A 15,508-nucleotide genomic window follows, 5' to 3' on the forward strand; every position below is an offset into this window, starting at 1 on the left:
GCTCTAATTAAGTTCAGTTGTTTCAGTCATATCTGACTCTTCCTGTCCCAATTTGGTATTTTCTGGACAAAGATATACAAGTGGTTTGCCATTTCCTTCTCCAGATCATTTTACAGATGAAGAAACTGAGACAAACAAGATTAAATGACTTGCCCAGGGTCACAGCTAGTAAATGTCTCTGGCTGGATTTGAACTCAGGAAGATAAGTCTTCCTAACTCCATGCCCAGCATTCTGTGTTCTATGGCGCTACCTAGCTGCCTTCTTAGAGCAAGATGAATAGCTGGAAGCATGATCAGTTAGTATGGATTTGGGAATTGGCTAGATATAATAAGTAATGTGAGTATTCTGCTTACTAACTCACCAGTCAGATCACCCAGGCACAAGGTAAGAATTGCAAAATTGAGGATTAAGTCCTTCAAGGCAAGATCTCTTACCCAAATTAGGCTAGCCTACCATTTCGGGAAAATAATACTTCCTTTTTTTAAATATTAAAATTGCCTCTTAAAATAAGCCTTTTAAGAGTTGACACTGTATTGCTTTTCCATCGTGCTTCATAGTAAGGTTGTATTTTGTGATGGAATGGGTAGCTCCTAGGAAATGGCTTAAGTAAGAATTCGGTATGTCTTCACAAACATGTCATGATGATATGAATGACACATTGCCCATGAAGCTAGTACCCATTCTAGAACTAATTAATGTAATCATTAATTCCACAGACCCTGCAGAGTGCTTCAATATAATTTCTGTTACATTAATTATCTGTCAGTCTGTTAACAAATATTTATTAGGTGATGATTGTGTCATAGACACTGGGCTAAGCCCTGAAGGAACTAAAGAAAGGCCAAAAAAAAAATGCTCTCTCTGCCTTCAAGAAGCATATATTCTACTGGCGGAGACATGTAAATAATTGGGTAATACAACATACTTATGAAACAAGTATAATATCTAAATGATCTTTAATTGATTTTCTTCTAAGCACCTCAGAATTCTATACAAATATTGTTGAGGTAAACACTATAAGACCCATTAGATAGGAATTAATTGTTTTACATATGAAGAAATTGACTCATGGAAAGGAATAATGACTTGTCCAAAATCATTTACAAGTCCCTGAAAAATATAAAAAGTAAAATTATTCAGGTTATATCAGGTTACTGATGTGAGCCTGACTTCCCCTTCAGTGTTGAATTTTCTGCCACATTTTCTCTACTGCATTAGGTTAGTTTTATTAAGGATATATAGAGACCATGTTCTATGCCTCAGAGTAGGCCCACCTGACTCTGCTTTGTTGGCAAAACAAAGTGATTCTGTAATTGATTAACAGAATCACAGAATCCGGAATGGAAAAAAGCATCAGACACCATTTGATCAAACTCAGAATTGAATGAGATTCTCTACAATATACATAACAAGTATCCACACAGTTTTGAATCAAAGATCTTCAGTAAGGGAGAAATGACTACTTTTCAAGGCAACCCATTTTCTTAGGGAAGTAAAATTTTAAAGATTTTCTTCAAATCAAATTTAAATCTACTTTTCTACAACTTATTCCCATTGTTCCCAAATCCCTTCTCTGACCCATATTACCTGTTGGTAATTAAACAAGTCGGGAGAGTTGTTTAATCCACATGAATCTCAAGTTTCCTTATCTGTAAAACAAAAGAATCAAATTAAATAGGAAATCCCTTCCCATTCCAAACTCATGACCTGAAATCTATTTCCCCTTCCAAATGACAGACTTTCAAATATTTCCAAAAACAACTGTGAGATTCCATCCCCTCAGTCTTCTGCAAGCTAGACATCCCTATTCTCACATAGTATGACCTTACATCCCATCACCATTCTGGTTACTCTCCATTGGAGAACTTATCATTGTCCTTCATAAAATATGGCACTCAAAAAAGAATCCAGCACCCCAGGTGTGGTATGACGAAAGCAGAGTAGAATGGAATTCTTAGCTCCCTAGACCTGGACCCTGTAACATTCTAAAGGAAGCCTAACATTACATTAGCTTTTTTGGCTCTCAGATTAAGTCATATTGAGCTTACAGATCACAGAAGTTCCCAAGTCAAATTCATTAACCTGGTTTACCTCATCAGAAAGTGCTTTTTTCATTTATGATCAGCTGAATCATTTTTTTATAAGCTCTTATGATTTTTTGTTACCTTTTCTCTAGACTAGTTACTATACACAATCACAAGATTTAAGAGCTCCTGTGTCTCAAAGAGAGATGGAATCATCTAAATTAAAGGCTATTCTTTGAATGAGGCACAAACATTCTAGGATTTTTGTTTGGATTCTGCAAGGCTTGATTAAATAGTAATCTTATTTCTCGGGGTTTATTATCATCAAACTTTCCTTGAAATTGGATTCCAACTTTGTGTACCTATTATAACCTGTTATTTTTTAAAAATATATTATTGAACCAACAGCTTTGATTCATATTTAAACCTAACCTAACACTTCTATAGCAATGTAGAACTATGAGTATGAAAAATAAGCAGAATTTGGTCAATTCAGCAAATCAAAGATGAAGTCACATTTCAATACCTTCATTTACTTCAGATCATCTTCATTCTGGGAAATTAACAAAAACTGGTTCATCTAGGATTGTTGTTGTTGATAGATAATGATGAATAGATAATGAACAACATTCATATAACACTGATCTCTATTTCATTTGATTCTCATGAAAACCCTGGTGGTAGGCACAATATCCTACACACACACACTCAGGGCCCTTGTAATTTAGACTATTTTTTCCTTAGGCAATATTATAATAATCCTTGAGTCTTGTTTGGTTCAGAGAGCTAAAAGCCAAGGTGTTGATATCAGGTCACCTGCATACAAAACAGCCAAGAAGAGCTGCAGTTGCTTTCTTTAATACTTGGTAGGTGAAAAACATTGGACAGCTTTGGCAAGGAACCATTGTTCAGCTGACTCAACTTGAGTATCCTCAATGCCTACCCTTATTGACTAAACTTCTTGTGCTAAGCAGATCTCCTTCTGTTAACTGTTGAAATGACCTTTAAGTATCTTGTTTTATTCCAATATCGAACCTCTCAGCCAATAATCCCAGCCCAGAATACCCTATGAGGTAGGTATGATAAATATCATTATCCCTCTTTAATTGATGAAGAAGCTAAGGATCTAAAAGTTTAAGTTACCTGCCTATGGTCACATAGCTAGTATGTGAAGTGAGATTTGAACTCAGGTCTTCCTGATTCTAGGTCCAGCATTCTTTCTACTACTCTACATTGGCTCTATACATGCATTCTAGATATGCACAACCTAAGAAAGGTTGCATTAAGGGTGTGTGAAACATATTCCATCCAATAAACAAATAGAATGCCTCCTGTAGGCAGAGCGCTGTGCTTAGAGTTGCTTCTTTATACCTTCACTATTATATTCTAGAAACCAGCAATGTCACAAATGTTTCTTCTTAAATGTATACTAATTCAAATTTTGAATGGAGAAAGTACAGCTTTCATCAATGCTTTTTTTTTTCATTCTTTTTTTGTTACAGGAATATAAGAGCACCTGCAACCTTTCTCTTGTATGATACAGCCTATCACTGAGCAACCTGACTTGTATAAAGACTGAGAATTGAAAGGGCTTGGGAATAAAATAAAATCAGGTTCACATGAACCCAAGGACAAGTGACCTCAAAGCATCATGGACAACCATGTAAAATAGAATGTAGCAGCCATTTATTAGGCGGGGGGAGGGAGGGGGAAACAAACAAGATCAGTAAATGCTTGTCACAGATCTTTTGGTGGAACCAAAGTTTGAGTCTTGGTGTTTCTAGAAGGAGGACTGAACTTCATAGAGTATGGAAATTGCTATTAACCAATTGTGTGGATAATCCATAGAGGCGATCCCTGGTCCTTTCAATGCTGCGAACACAGAAAGCATCTACAAAATTGTCTTTGATTTTTGAATAAGTGATTCTTGAAAGAAAGAAAACCCAAGACTTGTCCTAGGGGGTGAGAATCACATTTTGGACATATGGGAAGGCATCAGCCATATATATTGCTTTCAATAGCAAAGTGGATATTCTATCAATTGGCCCCTTCTCCTCTGGTACTTTGCCTGCTGTATGAATTAAGATTGTATTCCTCTGGAAATATTTTACAATTTAATATTGAGTGTAATTAAGAATATAATCACTGTTATCAAAAATGGTATTTAATGCTGTTGTAGTTTCTTTAACATTCATGTGGATAAAAAGTCTATAATAAAAAGCTATGAAGTAATAGTTGTGTTCATGTAGTTAAATGTATATTTGCTTGGGGAAAACTAATACAGATAATTTGGGAAACTTTTAGAAGTATTTTGGCATAAATATTTGAATAAATTATTTTTGAAAACCGAATTCCTTCAAAAATGATTATTAAGAGCTAGCTGATCTCCATGACTATTACTATTTGGTCTTAGTCTTTCAGATCTCACTCAAGGAATAACATGGGAAAGGGAAGCCTGCTAGATCTTGTGAGATTGTTAGTAAAGATATTGCCTTTTCCTCTGAGGCAGAGAATAATCCAATGCTCAAGGGATGTTCTACTCCCCAAAAAGCCATCTTTCAGGTGAACTAGGATATAACCAAGACCTTTCAGTAATAGGGATTACTTTAGGTAATACAGAGTTCCAAAAACTATCCTTTTAGCAACTTTTTGCTGGACAAAGACCACTGAATTTGAGTAGGAGAACATGAGTTCAAATCCTATCTGTGCCACTTACTACCTGTGTAACTATAAACAAATCACTTACCTTCTTTGAAACTCAGTTTCTTTATTCATAAAATGAGGCAGCTGGACTAGATGGCCTCTGAATCCCTTCCAATTCTAAATAAATAAGACTATAATCTTTCCTATGGCAGATAACAGATGGAGAACTTTAATTCTGGAGTCATCAACATCTTCCTGTCTTCCTTTTTATAAACATGCATTTCATTTATGTCTTTTGTTTTTCTATAACTGTCTTTTCCTACCTCATCCTCACAATGAAGCCACCTTAATGTCAAAGGAACATAATTAAGCAAAAACATCTGCTATATAAATCTTGTGTGACAATGTATATAACATTCTATTCTAGTAATCTCTGCCATGATGGAGGAGTTGTTTGTGTCCCATTATCTCTTCTCCAGGATCTACACATCACTCAGAATTCAATTTATCTTCAGTGATCTCTTCATTGACACTGTTGTAGTCATTGGGCATATCCTACTTTTGCTTCTGCTTATTTCTTTCTATATTGGTTCATGCAAGTCTTCCTACAAGCCTCTGAATTCCTCATAGTTATAATGTGTTACAGCACAATTATATGCCATTGTATTCATATGCATTGCAGTTTTTCTAGTGAATCCCTAATCAATGGGAAACCACTTCGTTTCCCTTTTTTTTTTGCTACCATAAAGAATGGTGCTATGAATATTTTGATTGCAATTTCTTTATTTTTTTTTAACTCAGGTCTTTCTAGTTCTCAGTCTTTTTTATTTTTACTTCTGTGGGGAATATCCCCAATGGTAGAATTTCTGGATTAAAAAGTATAGATAATTTCATCACTTTTATATAATTCCAAATTGAAATCCAGAATGACTGGGCAAGTCTATAGCTCCACCAATAGTGCATGAATAATGTATTTTACCATAGCCCCTCCATCACTAACTGTTCTTGTCTTTTTTCATCTTTGCCAATTTATATGGAATGAGGCAAAACCTCAGAGTTGTTTCAATTTGCATTGCTATTTACTATCAGTGCTTTGGATCATTTTTCATATGGTAGTTACTTATAATTTGCAAATATTTTTTCTCAATAGTATTTTATTTTTCCACTTACATGTAAAGATAGTTTTCAACATTCATTTTTGTAAGATTTTGAGTTCCAATTTTTTCTCCTTTTCTCTCCCTAAGGCACTGAGCAATCTGATATAGGTTATACATGTACAATCATTTTAAACATATTTCCACATTTATCATGTTGTAAAAGAAAAATCAGAAGAAAAAAGCAAACCAAAAAAAGATGAAAATAATGTTTCAATCTACATTCAGAAACCATAGATCTCCCTCTGGATGTAAATGGCATTTTCCAACCCAAGTCTATTGGAATTTCCTGGATCATTGCATCACTGAGAAAAGCCAACTCACAGTTGATCATCGCATAATCTTGCTGTTACTATGTACAACATTCTCCTAGTTCTGCTTACTTCACTGAGTATCAGTTCCTGTAAGTCTTTCCAGATTTTTCTGAAATCAGCCTGCTCATCATTTGTTAAAGAAAAATAACATTCCATTGTATTCCTATGCTATAACTTATTCAGCCCTTTCCCAATTGATGGGCATCTACTCAATTTCCAGTTCCTCGCCACTACAAAAAGAACTTCTACAAACATTTTGTGCATGTAGGTCCTTTTCCCTCTTTTGTGATCCCTTTGGAATAGAGACCTAGTAACAACACTGCTAAATCAAAGGGTATGCACAGTTTTATAGCCCTTTGGGTATAGTTCTAAATAGCCTGCAAATATTTTGAAAATAATTCATATCCTTTGACCATTTGTCTCTCAGAGAATGTCTCTTAATGTTGTTCTTCCTGTCTTTGTCCACTGTTCTTTATTTCTTCACTCCTTTGTTGGAACATTCCTTAATTTTGCAGATGTATTCCTACTCATAAACTTATTTTCATAAAATTGAATCATTTGCAGAGGTGAGGATCATGATTCCAATGAGGAATACAGGCTTCAAAAGACATATGCTGCTCTCCTTAGATAAAGCTCTTAAGTTTCACCTTTCCTGACCATCAGATTAATGCTTCTTCTCATGAATTCTTACAAACTATCTGATAAAACCTGTTTGAATTCCTTTGAGAATTCTTTAAGGATTCTTGTCACCATTTTAGTCTACTGCAGACCAAAGTAGGTATGCTTGTTAACAAGGACCTTCTCCAAACTGAGATATGTCAGATATGTACTTGAATCAAGATCTGAGGTGTTTATCTCCAGCAACCACCAGGAAAAATTCAAGTGTGGTTCTTCATAGATCAATGCTACTGATCCTCAGCTATAAGGTTTTTTGATTTCAGATATGCTTCCAATAATTTAGTAAAGTTTAGGCTAAGATACCTATATTTGCCCATGACAAATGGGTAAGCAAATGCCCAGATGCATTCAGTCCCTTCTTGTAGCCCCTCCCAGGAAGAATTCTATGGCATAGGTTAGGATAAGAATGAGTTTTCCTTCCATTTAAAAAATATATGCTTCATATAGGGATTTGGCCCTACACTCTTTAAACCTCAGACTTCAGAATGTTCTCAGAGGATACAATTATCTGGGTAAACTCCAAAAGAGACAAGACAAAAGAGTGGCCAGAATGCTGAACTTGGAGACAAGGAGACATATATAGAAAGTAGCCTTCCTTAGCCTCAGACACTTGTCTAAGACTCTCACTTATGGAATAGTTGCAATCTGCATTAGTGGGGAAAATTCACAGATCCTTGACATATTGACCAATTCAAAATCTTTATTACTTATTTGATTATCATAGTCCTTTCTGGGGCAACTGAGAGTTAGGGTGGTGCAATGAGAAGGACACCAGACCTGAAAAGGACCTAAAAGCTGAACTTGGCCATTCGCTGCCTGCATGACTGTGGTAAAGTCTTAAGTTTCTGAGTCTTAAATTCCTTATTTATAAAATGAGGAAAGCCTTTAAAATCCCTTCCAGTTCTAAATCTCTCATATATGATAAGAAACTGTGGCTTTGTGACCAGCCACCAGGGGACAGCAAAATTCATTTTCCTAAGAATTAGCTGTGAACTCCTTGGATCAATGATCAATCTTTTCAGAACAACTGCGAAGTAATCTGAGACTTTTGGAATGAATGGAGAGTCTCTGAATGATCGTCCTTACTGGCACTTTGTTTAAAATAGGTAGAGATGCCTTCCTATTTTCTCTTAATTGCAATGTTCTGTGGTAAAAGTCTACTTTTGTTTACTGTCTGCAAGATGTGACTACTAACTGCTGTCAAATAGTGGTTAGTGAAACCATGATTCCAACCAGATGATTTGATGTTGGGTAGGTAAACCAACAGTACTTTGAAAGTCCTAGTGCTTCTCTGTTATTAAAAACAAATTTTCTTAATCTGAAGCTGCTCTTATGCTGTTTCTGTTAACCATCCCTTTGAAGATCAGACTAGAGCAGCTTTCCCTTTCATTATTATAACCAAATCCTTCAGGAAAATTATTTGAGTCTTCTTACATTTTGAAATTCTTATATTAACAAATATCTTTGTAGATTCTTCTATTTACTTTCATTCTTATAAATGTACTTCTTGATTATTCTTTCTGCAAGTTATTTAACTTGACCGTCTCAGTTTCATCAAAAATAGGGCAAGTAGGTAGTACAGTACATAGAGTGCTGGGTCTAACAAGAAACCATCTTCCTGAGTTCGAATCCAGCCTCAGACACTCACTAGTTGTGTGATCCCTGGCAAGTCACTTAACCCTGATTCCCATACTTTCCTCATCTGTAAAATGAGCTGGAGAAGGGAATGACAAATCACTTCTCTATCTTTGCAAAGAAAACCCCGAATGTAATCATGGAGAGTTGGATACAGTTGAACAACAGTAACAACAACAATATAAGGATTGCAATAGCATTTCTTCGGTGTTGATTGTCGTGAGGATCAAATGAGATAATATTTTAAAGCACTTAGCTTAGTGCCTGGTACAAAGTAGCCACTTAATACATGTTTGTTCCTTTCCCTCCTGAAGAAGTAAATGATTTGCCTATGGTTTACAAAGCTAAAAAGCGCCTTTGAGGAGGATTTTAGCTCAGGTCATCTTGGCTCTGAGCCTACTGCTTTATCCATTGTGCCAAGGAGCTACCTCAACCAGAGGTAACAACATAACCTCAAATTTGTTCCTGTTCTAACATGCCATTGAATTGTTTGAGCATCAATATGAAAATAAACAAGTCATGTCTCTCAAAAGTTGCAAGATGCTAAAAATGTAATAGCACATTTTCGACCTTCAGAAGGACAAGCAAACATGCTGATTTGGCCCTGAAGATTCACAATAGGGAAAAAAAATAGTGCCCATTTATTTCTGAAATGCTTCACTGTGGGGGAAATCTAATGAATGGGAATACTAATGAATAAAGACTCAAGGAAGCACAGATAAAACCCCCGTTTTCCTTTCAAATTTAATCGTAAGGTTAGGGTAGGTCTTTGTAAACCAAAACCAACAGTTTAACCTAACCAACTATTGGAAGGTGACATAGTACAAAGAAAAGAATCCTGGATTTGGAGTCAAAGATCCAGGGTTCAACTTTCTAATAAAATACTATCAATCAATTAAGTATCTGCTATATGTGCAAGGAATTCAAAAAGAGGGAAAAAATAGTTCCTGCCCTCAAGCAGCTAATAATCACATGAAAGAAGCAATATGCAAACAAATACATGCAAAGCTATATAGAGAATAAATAAAAAATGAGGGAGGGAGCAGGAATTAAGAAGTGTTGGAGGAGATTTCCTGTAAAGGGCAGCATTTTAGTTAGGTCTTAAAGAAAGTCAGATAGGTCAGTAGTAGGACCAGAGGAAGGAGATGTTATACTGAGCAAGTGGCATCTCTTCTCTGTATCTCAATTTTTTCTACTGTTTGATTACATAGTCTCTAATGCCTCTTTGAACTCTAAATCTACCATCCAGCCTATGATCCTGGTCTGAGGCACAGTCTACGGTTGTGATATCTAAACTGATTTTTCAGCCCCTATGATTTGGACAGGTACTTCTGAACACTTGCTCATCCGTTTGCCAAGAAGAGAAGAACATCTTGTGCCAATATATAGGTTCAGTGCTGAAGGTACTGACTATAGCCCTATAGAAAATAAAGTTGACATGTAGGGAATAGAGAGTGTATCAGAATATGAGAGTGCCAGGAAGTTTGCCAGTTAGGAAAATCTGGGTTCTAATCCCACCAAGGACATGTGTGACTCTAGGATAAATCATTTAACTTATTGGTGCTTTAGGTATGTCTTTAAGACCATAAGTTTCAACATCCAGCCATTCTGGAGAGCAATTTGGAACTATGCTCAAAAAGTTATCAAACTGTGCATACCCTTTGATCCAGCAGTGTTTCTACTGGGCTTATACCCCAAAGAGATACTAAAGAAGGGAAAGCGACCTGTATGTGCCAAAATATTTGTGGCAGCCCTGTTTGTAGTGGCTAGAAGCTGGAAAAATGAATGGATGCCCATCAATTGGAGAATGGTTGAGTAAATTGTGGTATATGAACGTTATGGAATATTATTGGTCTGTAAGGAATGACCAGTAGGATGAATACAGAGAGGACTGGTGAGACTTACATGAATTGATGCTAAGTGAAATGAGCAGAACCAGGAGATCATTATATACCTCAACAATGATACTGTTTGAGGATGCATTCTGATGGAAGTGGATCTCTTCGATAAAGAGAGCTAATTCAGTTTCAATTGATCAAAGATGGACAGAAGCAGCTACACCCAAAGAAAGAACACTGGGAAATGAATATAAACTGCTTGCATTTTTGTTTTTCTTCCCGGGTTATTTATACCTTCTGAATTCAATTCTCCTTGTGCAACAAGAAAACTGTTCGGTTCTGTACACATATATTGTATCTAGGATATACTGTAACCTATTCAACATGTAAAGGACTGCTTGCCATCTGGGGGAGGGGGTGGAGGGAGGGAGGGGAAAAATCGGAACAGAAGTGAATGCAAGGGATAATGCTGTAAAAATTACCCTGGCATGGGTTCTATCAATAAAGTTATTTTTAAAAAAAGACTATAAGTTTCAGAGAAGATGCCCCCCTCAACATTTTCTCATTGAGTTTCTTCTACCCATAACATTCTAGGTCAGTTCCAAAAAAAAAAAAACAGCAGAGATCCTAGATTCAAAGTTGAATGAGATCTCAAAGCCCATCTTGTCCAACCCTATCATTTTGCCAATGTGGGAACTAAGACCCAGAGAGAGAGGTGAAGTGATCTGATCAATATCATAGTGTAGAAAAGGAATCAAGAAATGTGAACTTTATTTAAAATTCCATGCTACATTAACGTAGGCCATAAATGAAACAAGGTCAAGAAGGGAATACAATCTTAACATGCTAAAGTATAGTGAGAATATACACAAATACTTATTTATTACTATTCTTAAGCTGAATCTGAATCATTTAGACTCATGGAGTTTGGAGGTAAAAGAACCTCAGAAATCAACCATAATAGATAAAGAAATTGAGGGCCAGCAGTATTAATTGAATTGCACAAGTTCACATAGATATTAAGTAGTAGAAGTGGAATTCACATTTGTTATTGTTCAGTAGTTCAATTGTCCGTGACCCCTTGGACAAAGTCTATGGAGTTTTCTTGGCAAAAATACAAATACTTGGGGCAAACAGACAGTGCAGTGGATAGAATATTAGCCCTGAAGTCAGGAGGTTCTGAGTTCAAATCTGATCTTAATATTGCCTAGTTGTGTGAACCTAGGCAAATCACTTAACTCCAATTGCCTCACAAAAAGAAAAAAAATTTAAAATATACAAATACTTGGCAAAAAAAATACCATTTCCTTCTCTGGATTATTTTACAGATGAGGAAACTGAGGCCAACAGAGTTAAGTGACTTGACCAGGATCACACAGCTAAGGCAGGATTTAAACTGACTCCAGGTCCACTTCTCTATCCACTGTGCCATTATATTAATTTCATTCTAATTAAAGATTGTATAGTATGCATAGTCATTCTTATTTACAGCAACACCTTTATGGATGGTGTTCCCTAAGACAATGTTGTTTTTTTAATATATATTTTATTTTATTTTATAATAACTTTATATTGACAGAATACATGCCAAGGTAATTTTTTTACAACATTATCCCTTGCACTCGCTTCTGTTCCGATTTTTCCCCTCCTTCCCTCCACCTCCTCCCCTAGATGGCAAGCAGTCCTATATATGTTAGATATGTTGCAGTATATCCTAGATACAATATATGTTTGCAGAACCGAACAGTTCTCTTGTTGCACAGGGAGAATTGGATTCAGAAGGTAAAAATAACCCGGGAAGAAAAACAAAAATGCAAATAGTTCACATTGATTTCCCAGTGTTCTTTCTTTGGATGTAGCTGCTTCTGTCCATCTTTGATCAATTGAAACTGAATTAGCTTTCTTTATCGAAGAGATCCACTTCCATCAGAATGCATCCGCATACAATATTGTTGTTGAAGTGTATAATGATCTCCTGGTTCTGCTCATTTCACTTAGCATCAGTTCATGTAAGCCTAAGACAATGTTTTAAAGAAAGAGGACTTTGGCCACTGCTTTCTGAGGCTGATATGTGATTCCATGAAAACAAGCCTTGGTTCTTTGCCTCAGTAGATGTTCATATTTTAGATAAAGGAACTAAAGGTTAAAACTTTAGGAGTTTTGAAAAGTCGAGAGAGTGAACCATCTGGTAGCTGGGAGTTTTAGGAATCTAGGTTTTGCTACCAGCCAGCCCAGCATCAATGCCCCCTCAAACTGAGAAGCAATCTTTGGATTCAACTTAGTGGTAACCAAGAGAGGATTCATCCAACAATAATGCTATTATTTGGATATAAATTTGATACCACCAATGATATGTAAAATATGGGCTAAGTCTGAGCTCACTCTCCTTGGAGGCAGAGGTAATGTAGAAAAGAGTATATTCCCAAGATATTGGGGGAAAATTTTTGTGCTTTTATTATTGCTATATCTTTGAAGCAAATACCCCTTTATAAGAGCTTATTGAAACAGAATTGGGGCACTAGTCATTGTTTGTTAACATGGTGGTGGAGAAGAGAGTTTCAATCAATTGGTACTCCATCTAGTAGCATTTAAAATGTCCCATGCCTTCAGAGAAGCGTCTTTGAATCCTTTGTTACATAACTCCAAAACCTGAGTGAAGTCCATTCATTTCATAAATGGGAGAAGAAGGGCTGAGGAAGTTAAATGACTTGCTTATGGTCATACAACAAATAAAGAAATGAGTTCAGACTAGAACCTAGGACCTATTTGCAGATATACACGCAGGTTAGATGAGGATATACATGAAACCACTTAGAATATGAGTTCTGATTTTGAACAATCAAGATAAACATATCCTTATTAAGGTGAGTTGTTTTTCTGACTGTCTGATTTCTCAGAGCCTAAACATTTCATTGTAAATTTTATCATGAGTGTCATAAAAGATTTCATTACATTTGTTATTGTGTCTGTAGCACAATAGGGGACTTGGAGACCATCTAGTGAACCCCTCCTGTACATTAAAATTTTTTAATGTATTCTATGTTTAATTTGTGACATAAGACAAGCATTTCCATAACACAGAATAATACATGTACATGAGACTGCAAATCTATTGTGTACAACTTGCTGTTCCTTTTAAATTTATAATAAATTTATCATGTAAATTTTCCTCCTTTTTTCTTTCCCTCCTCCTACCCTGTCCAAGAGATAGTTATCATTAGACAAAAATATGTGTGTGTGTATGTGTGTGGTGTGTGTGTGTGTAAAATCATTCTATACATACTTCTATTTATCAGCACTTTCTCTGGATACAGATAGCATCTTCCTTCCTTCCTTTGTTGTTAATTTAGGTATTTATAATAATCAAAATTATTTAGTCACTCAAAGTTGTCCTTAAAACAATACTGTTGTTACCATATCAAATACTTTCTTGATTCTGCTCATTTCACTCTTCATTATTTTGTCTATTCAAGTTTTTCAAAAATCAACATTTTCATCATTTCTTATACCACAGAAGTATTCCATCATGATCATATACCCTAATATTCAGAAATATAAAAGCAACATAGCTGGTCAGTGGTCAAGCTATGATTAAAATCCAAGCATCCTTCCATCAAGCTTAGCCTTCTTTCCATCTTACTGTTCATGTCTCTCTACTGACTGTTTCAACTTACTAGTTTTAGTATGTTCATGACTTCTTAGTAATAGAATGAAGCTATCCAAAATAAATAATAAAAATAATGAAGTTCACAAGTGGCTAGATGCGCACAATAGATAGAGCACCAAGTCTGGAGTTAGGAACACCTGAATTCAAATCCAGCTTCAGATGCTTACAAGTTGTTTGACCCTTAACAAGTCACTTTAACCCTACTTGGCTCAGTTGGCTCATCTATAAAATGAGCTGGAAAAGAAAATGGCAAACCACTCTAAAATATTTGCCAAGAAAACCTCAAGTAAGGTCACAAAGGACCTGAAATGACTTGGAACAACAAACTAAGGTTCACAAAACAATTTTCATACATTATCTCATTTGATTCTCACAATAACCCTGAGAATAAGTGCTTTAATACCAATTTTACAAATGAGTCTGGTAGAGATTAAGGGTCTTAACCAGAATCACAGAGTATCTTAATCAAATTTGAATTTAGGTCTTCTTAACTCCAAGTTTAGTGTACTAAAAAAAAACAAAAAGTTTGGTGTACTACCCCCCCCACATCATGTATTTTTATAATACATGACATTTGTATTGAACTTTCAATACTGATCATATTTTTTGAAGCTAAAAAAAATTCCCTAAAGTAGATAACCCAAATATTGTTAGCTCCATTTCATACATGAAGAAAACACAAACGAGAAGGATCACAGCTGCTAAGTGACTGAATTAAGATTCATACCTCCTACCTTTATTCTAGTTTTCTATCTGCTATACTAGCTGTTATAAGAGGTTGTCAAAATTAATAATAATAATAATAGCCACGATAATGCAATGCCATCTCCCAATATCTGCTATTTCATCTTTGCATTTAGATTACTCCTCAGTAAGTGTTGATTTCTGATGTTTTTCAAATAATGAAACAGTCTTCTCATCCAATTTTTTCATCAATTTATACACTGTTCAGTAAGTATAGTGGCTTCCTGATTGATTGCTAATAATTATTTTCTATATTACATTTTAGGCCATTTAGCAAATTTTATTGATTTACACTTCCTTATAATTAGCTTGGTGATTAAAATATCTTTTTATGACCCCTTTGAGATTGGCTTTGTAAAGAACCAAAAATATTTCCCCCAAAGGATATGCTTAAAACACAGTTAAACATTGCTTCAAACTAGCACTAAATTCTGTCATTGGTGAAACAATGGCTTCATGAGCAACTGCCTTTTAATCATCTTGCTTCTAAGGTCTTACTGTCTGATCATTTGTTAACCAAGTAAACAGTAAAGAAGGGCCCAGCTTTATATCCAGGGAGCAAGCTAGGCAGCCACCTACATGATGTGATTTAGAGAGCTCTGAAAGATGCTATCTGCAGAAAAATAGCATTGCCATCGGTTTTTTACCTCTTTTTGCTAAATATCCCTTACCAAAATTCAAATAGAGTACACTATTAGGAGCACTGCATGTGGAGCCTAAGGACTTGACTTTGAATTTTTATTCTTCTATTTACTGACTGTGGACAGTTCTGTGGGTTTCAATCTCATATATAAAATGGGGGGAATGAGT

The sequence above is a fragment of the Antechinus flavipes genome, chromosome 1 (genome assembly GCF_016432865.1).
Source record: "Antechinus flavipes isolate AdamAnt ecotype Samford, QLD, Australia chromosome 1, AdamAnt_v2, whole genome shotgun sequence".
Taxonomy (NCBI): Eukaryota; Metazoa; Chordata; class Mammalia; order Dasyuromorphia; family Dasyuridae; genus Antechinus; species Antechinus flavipes.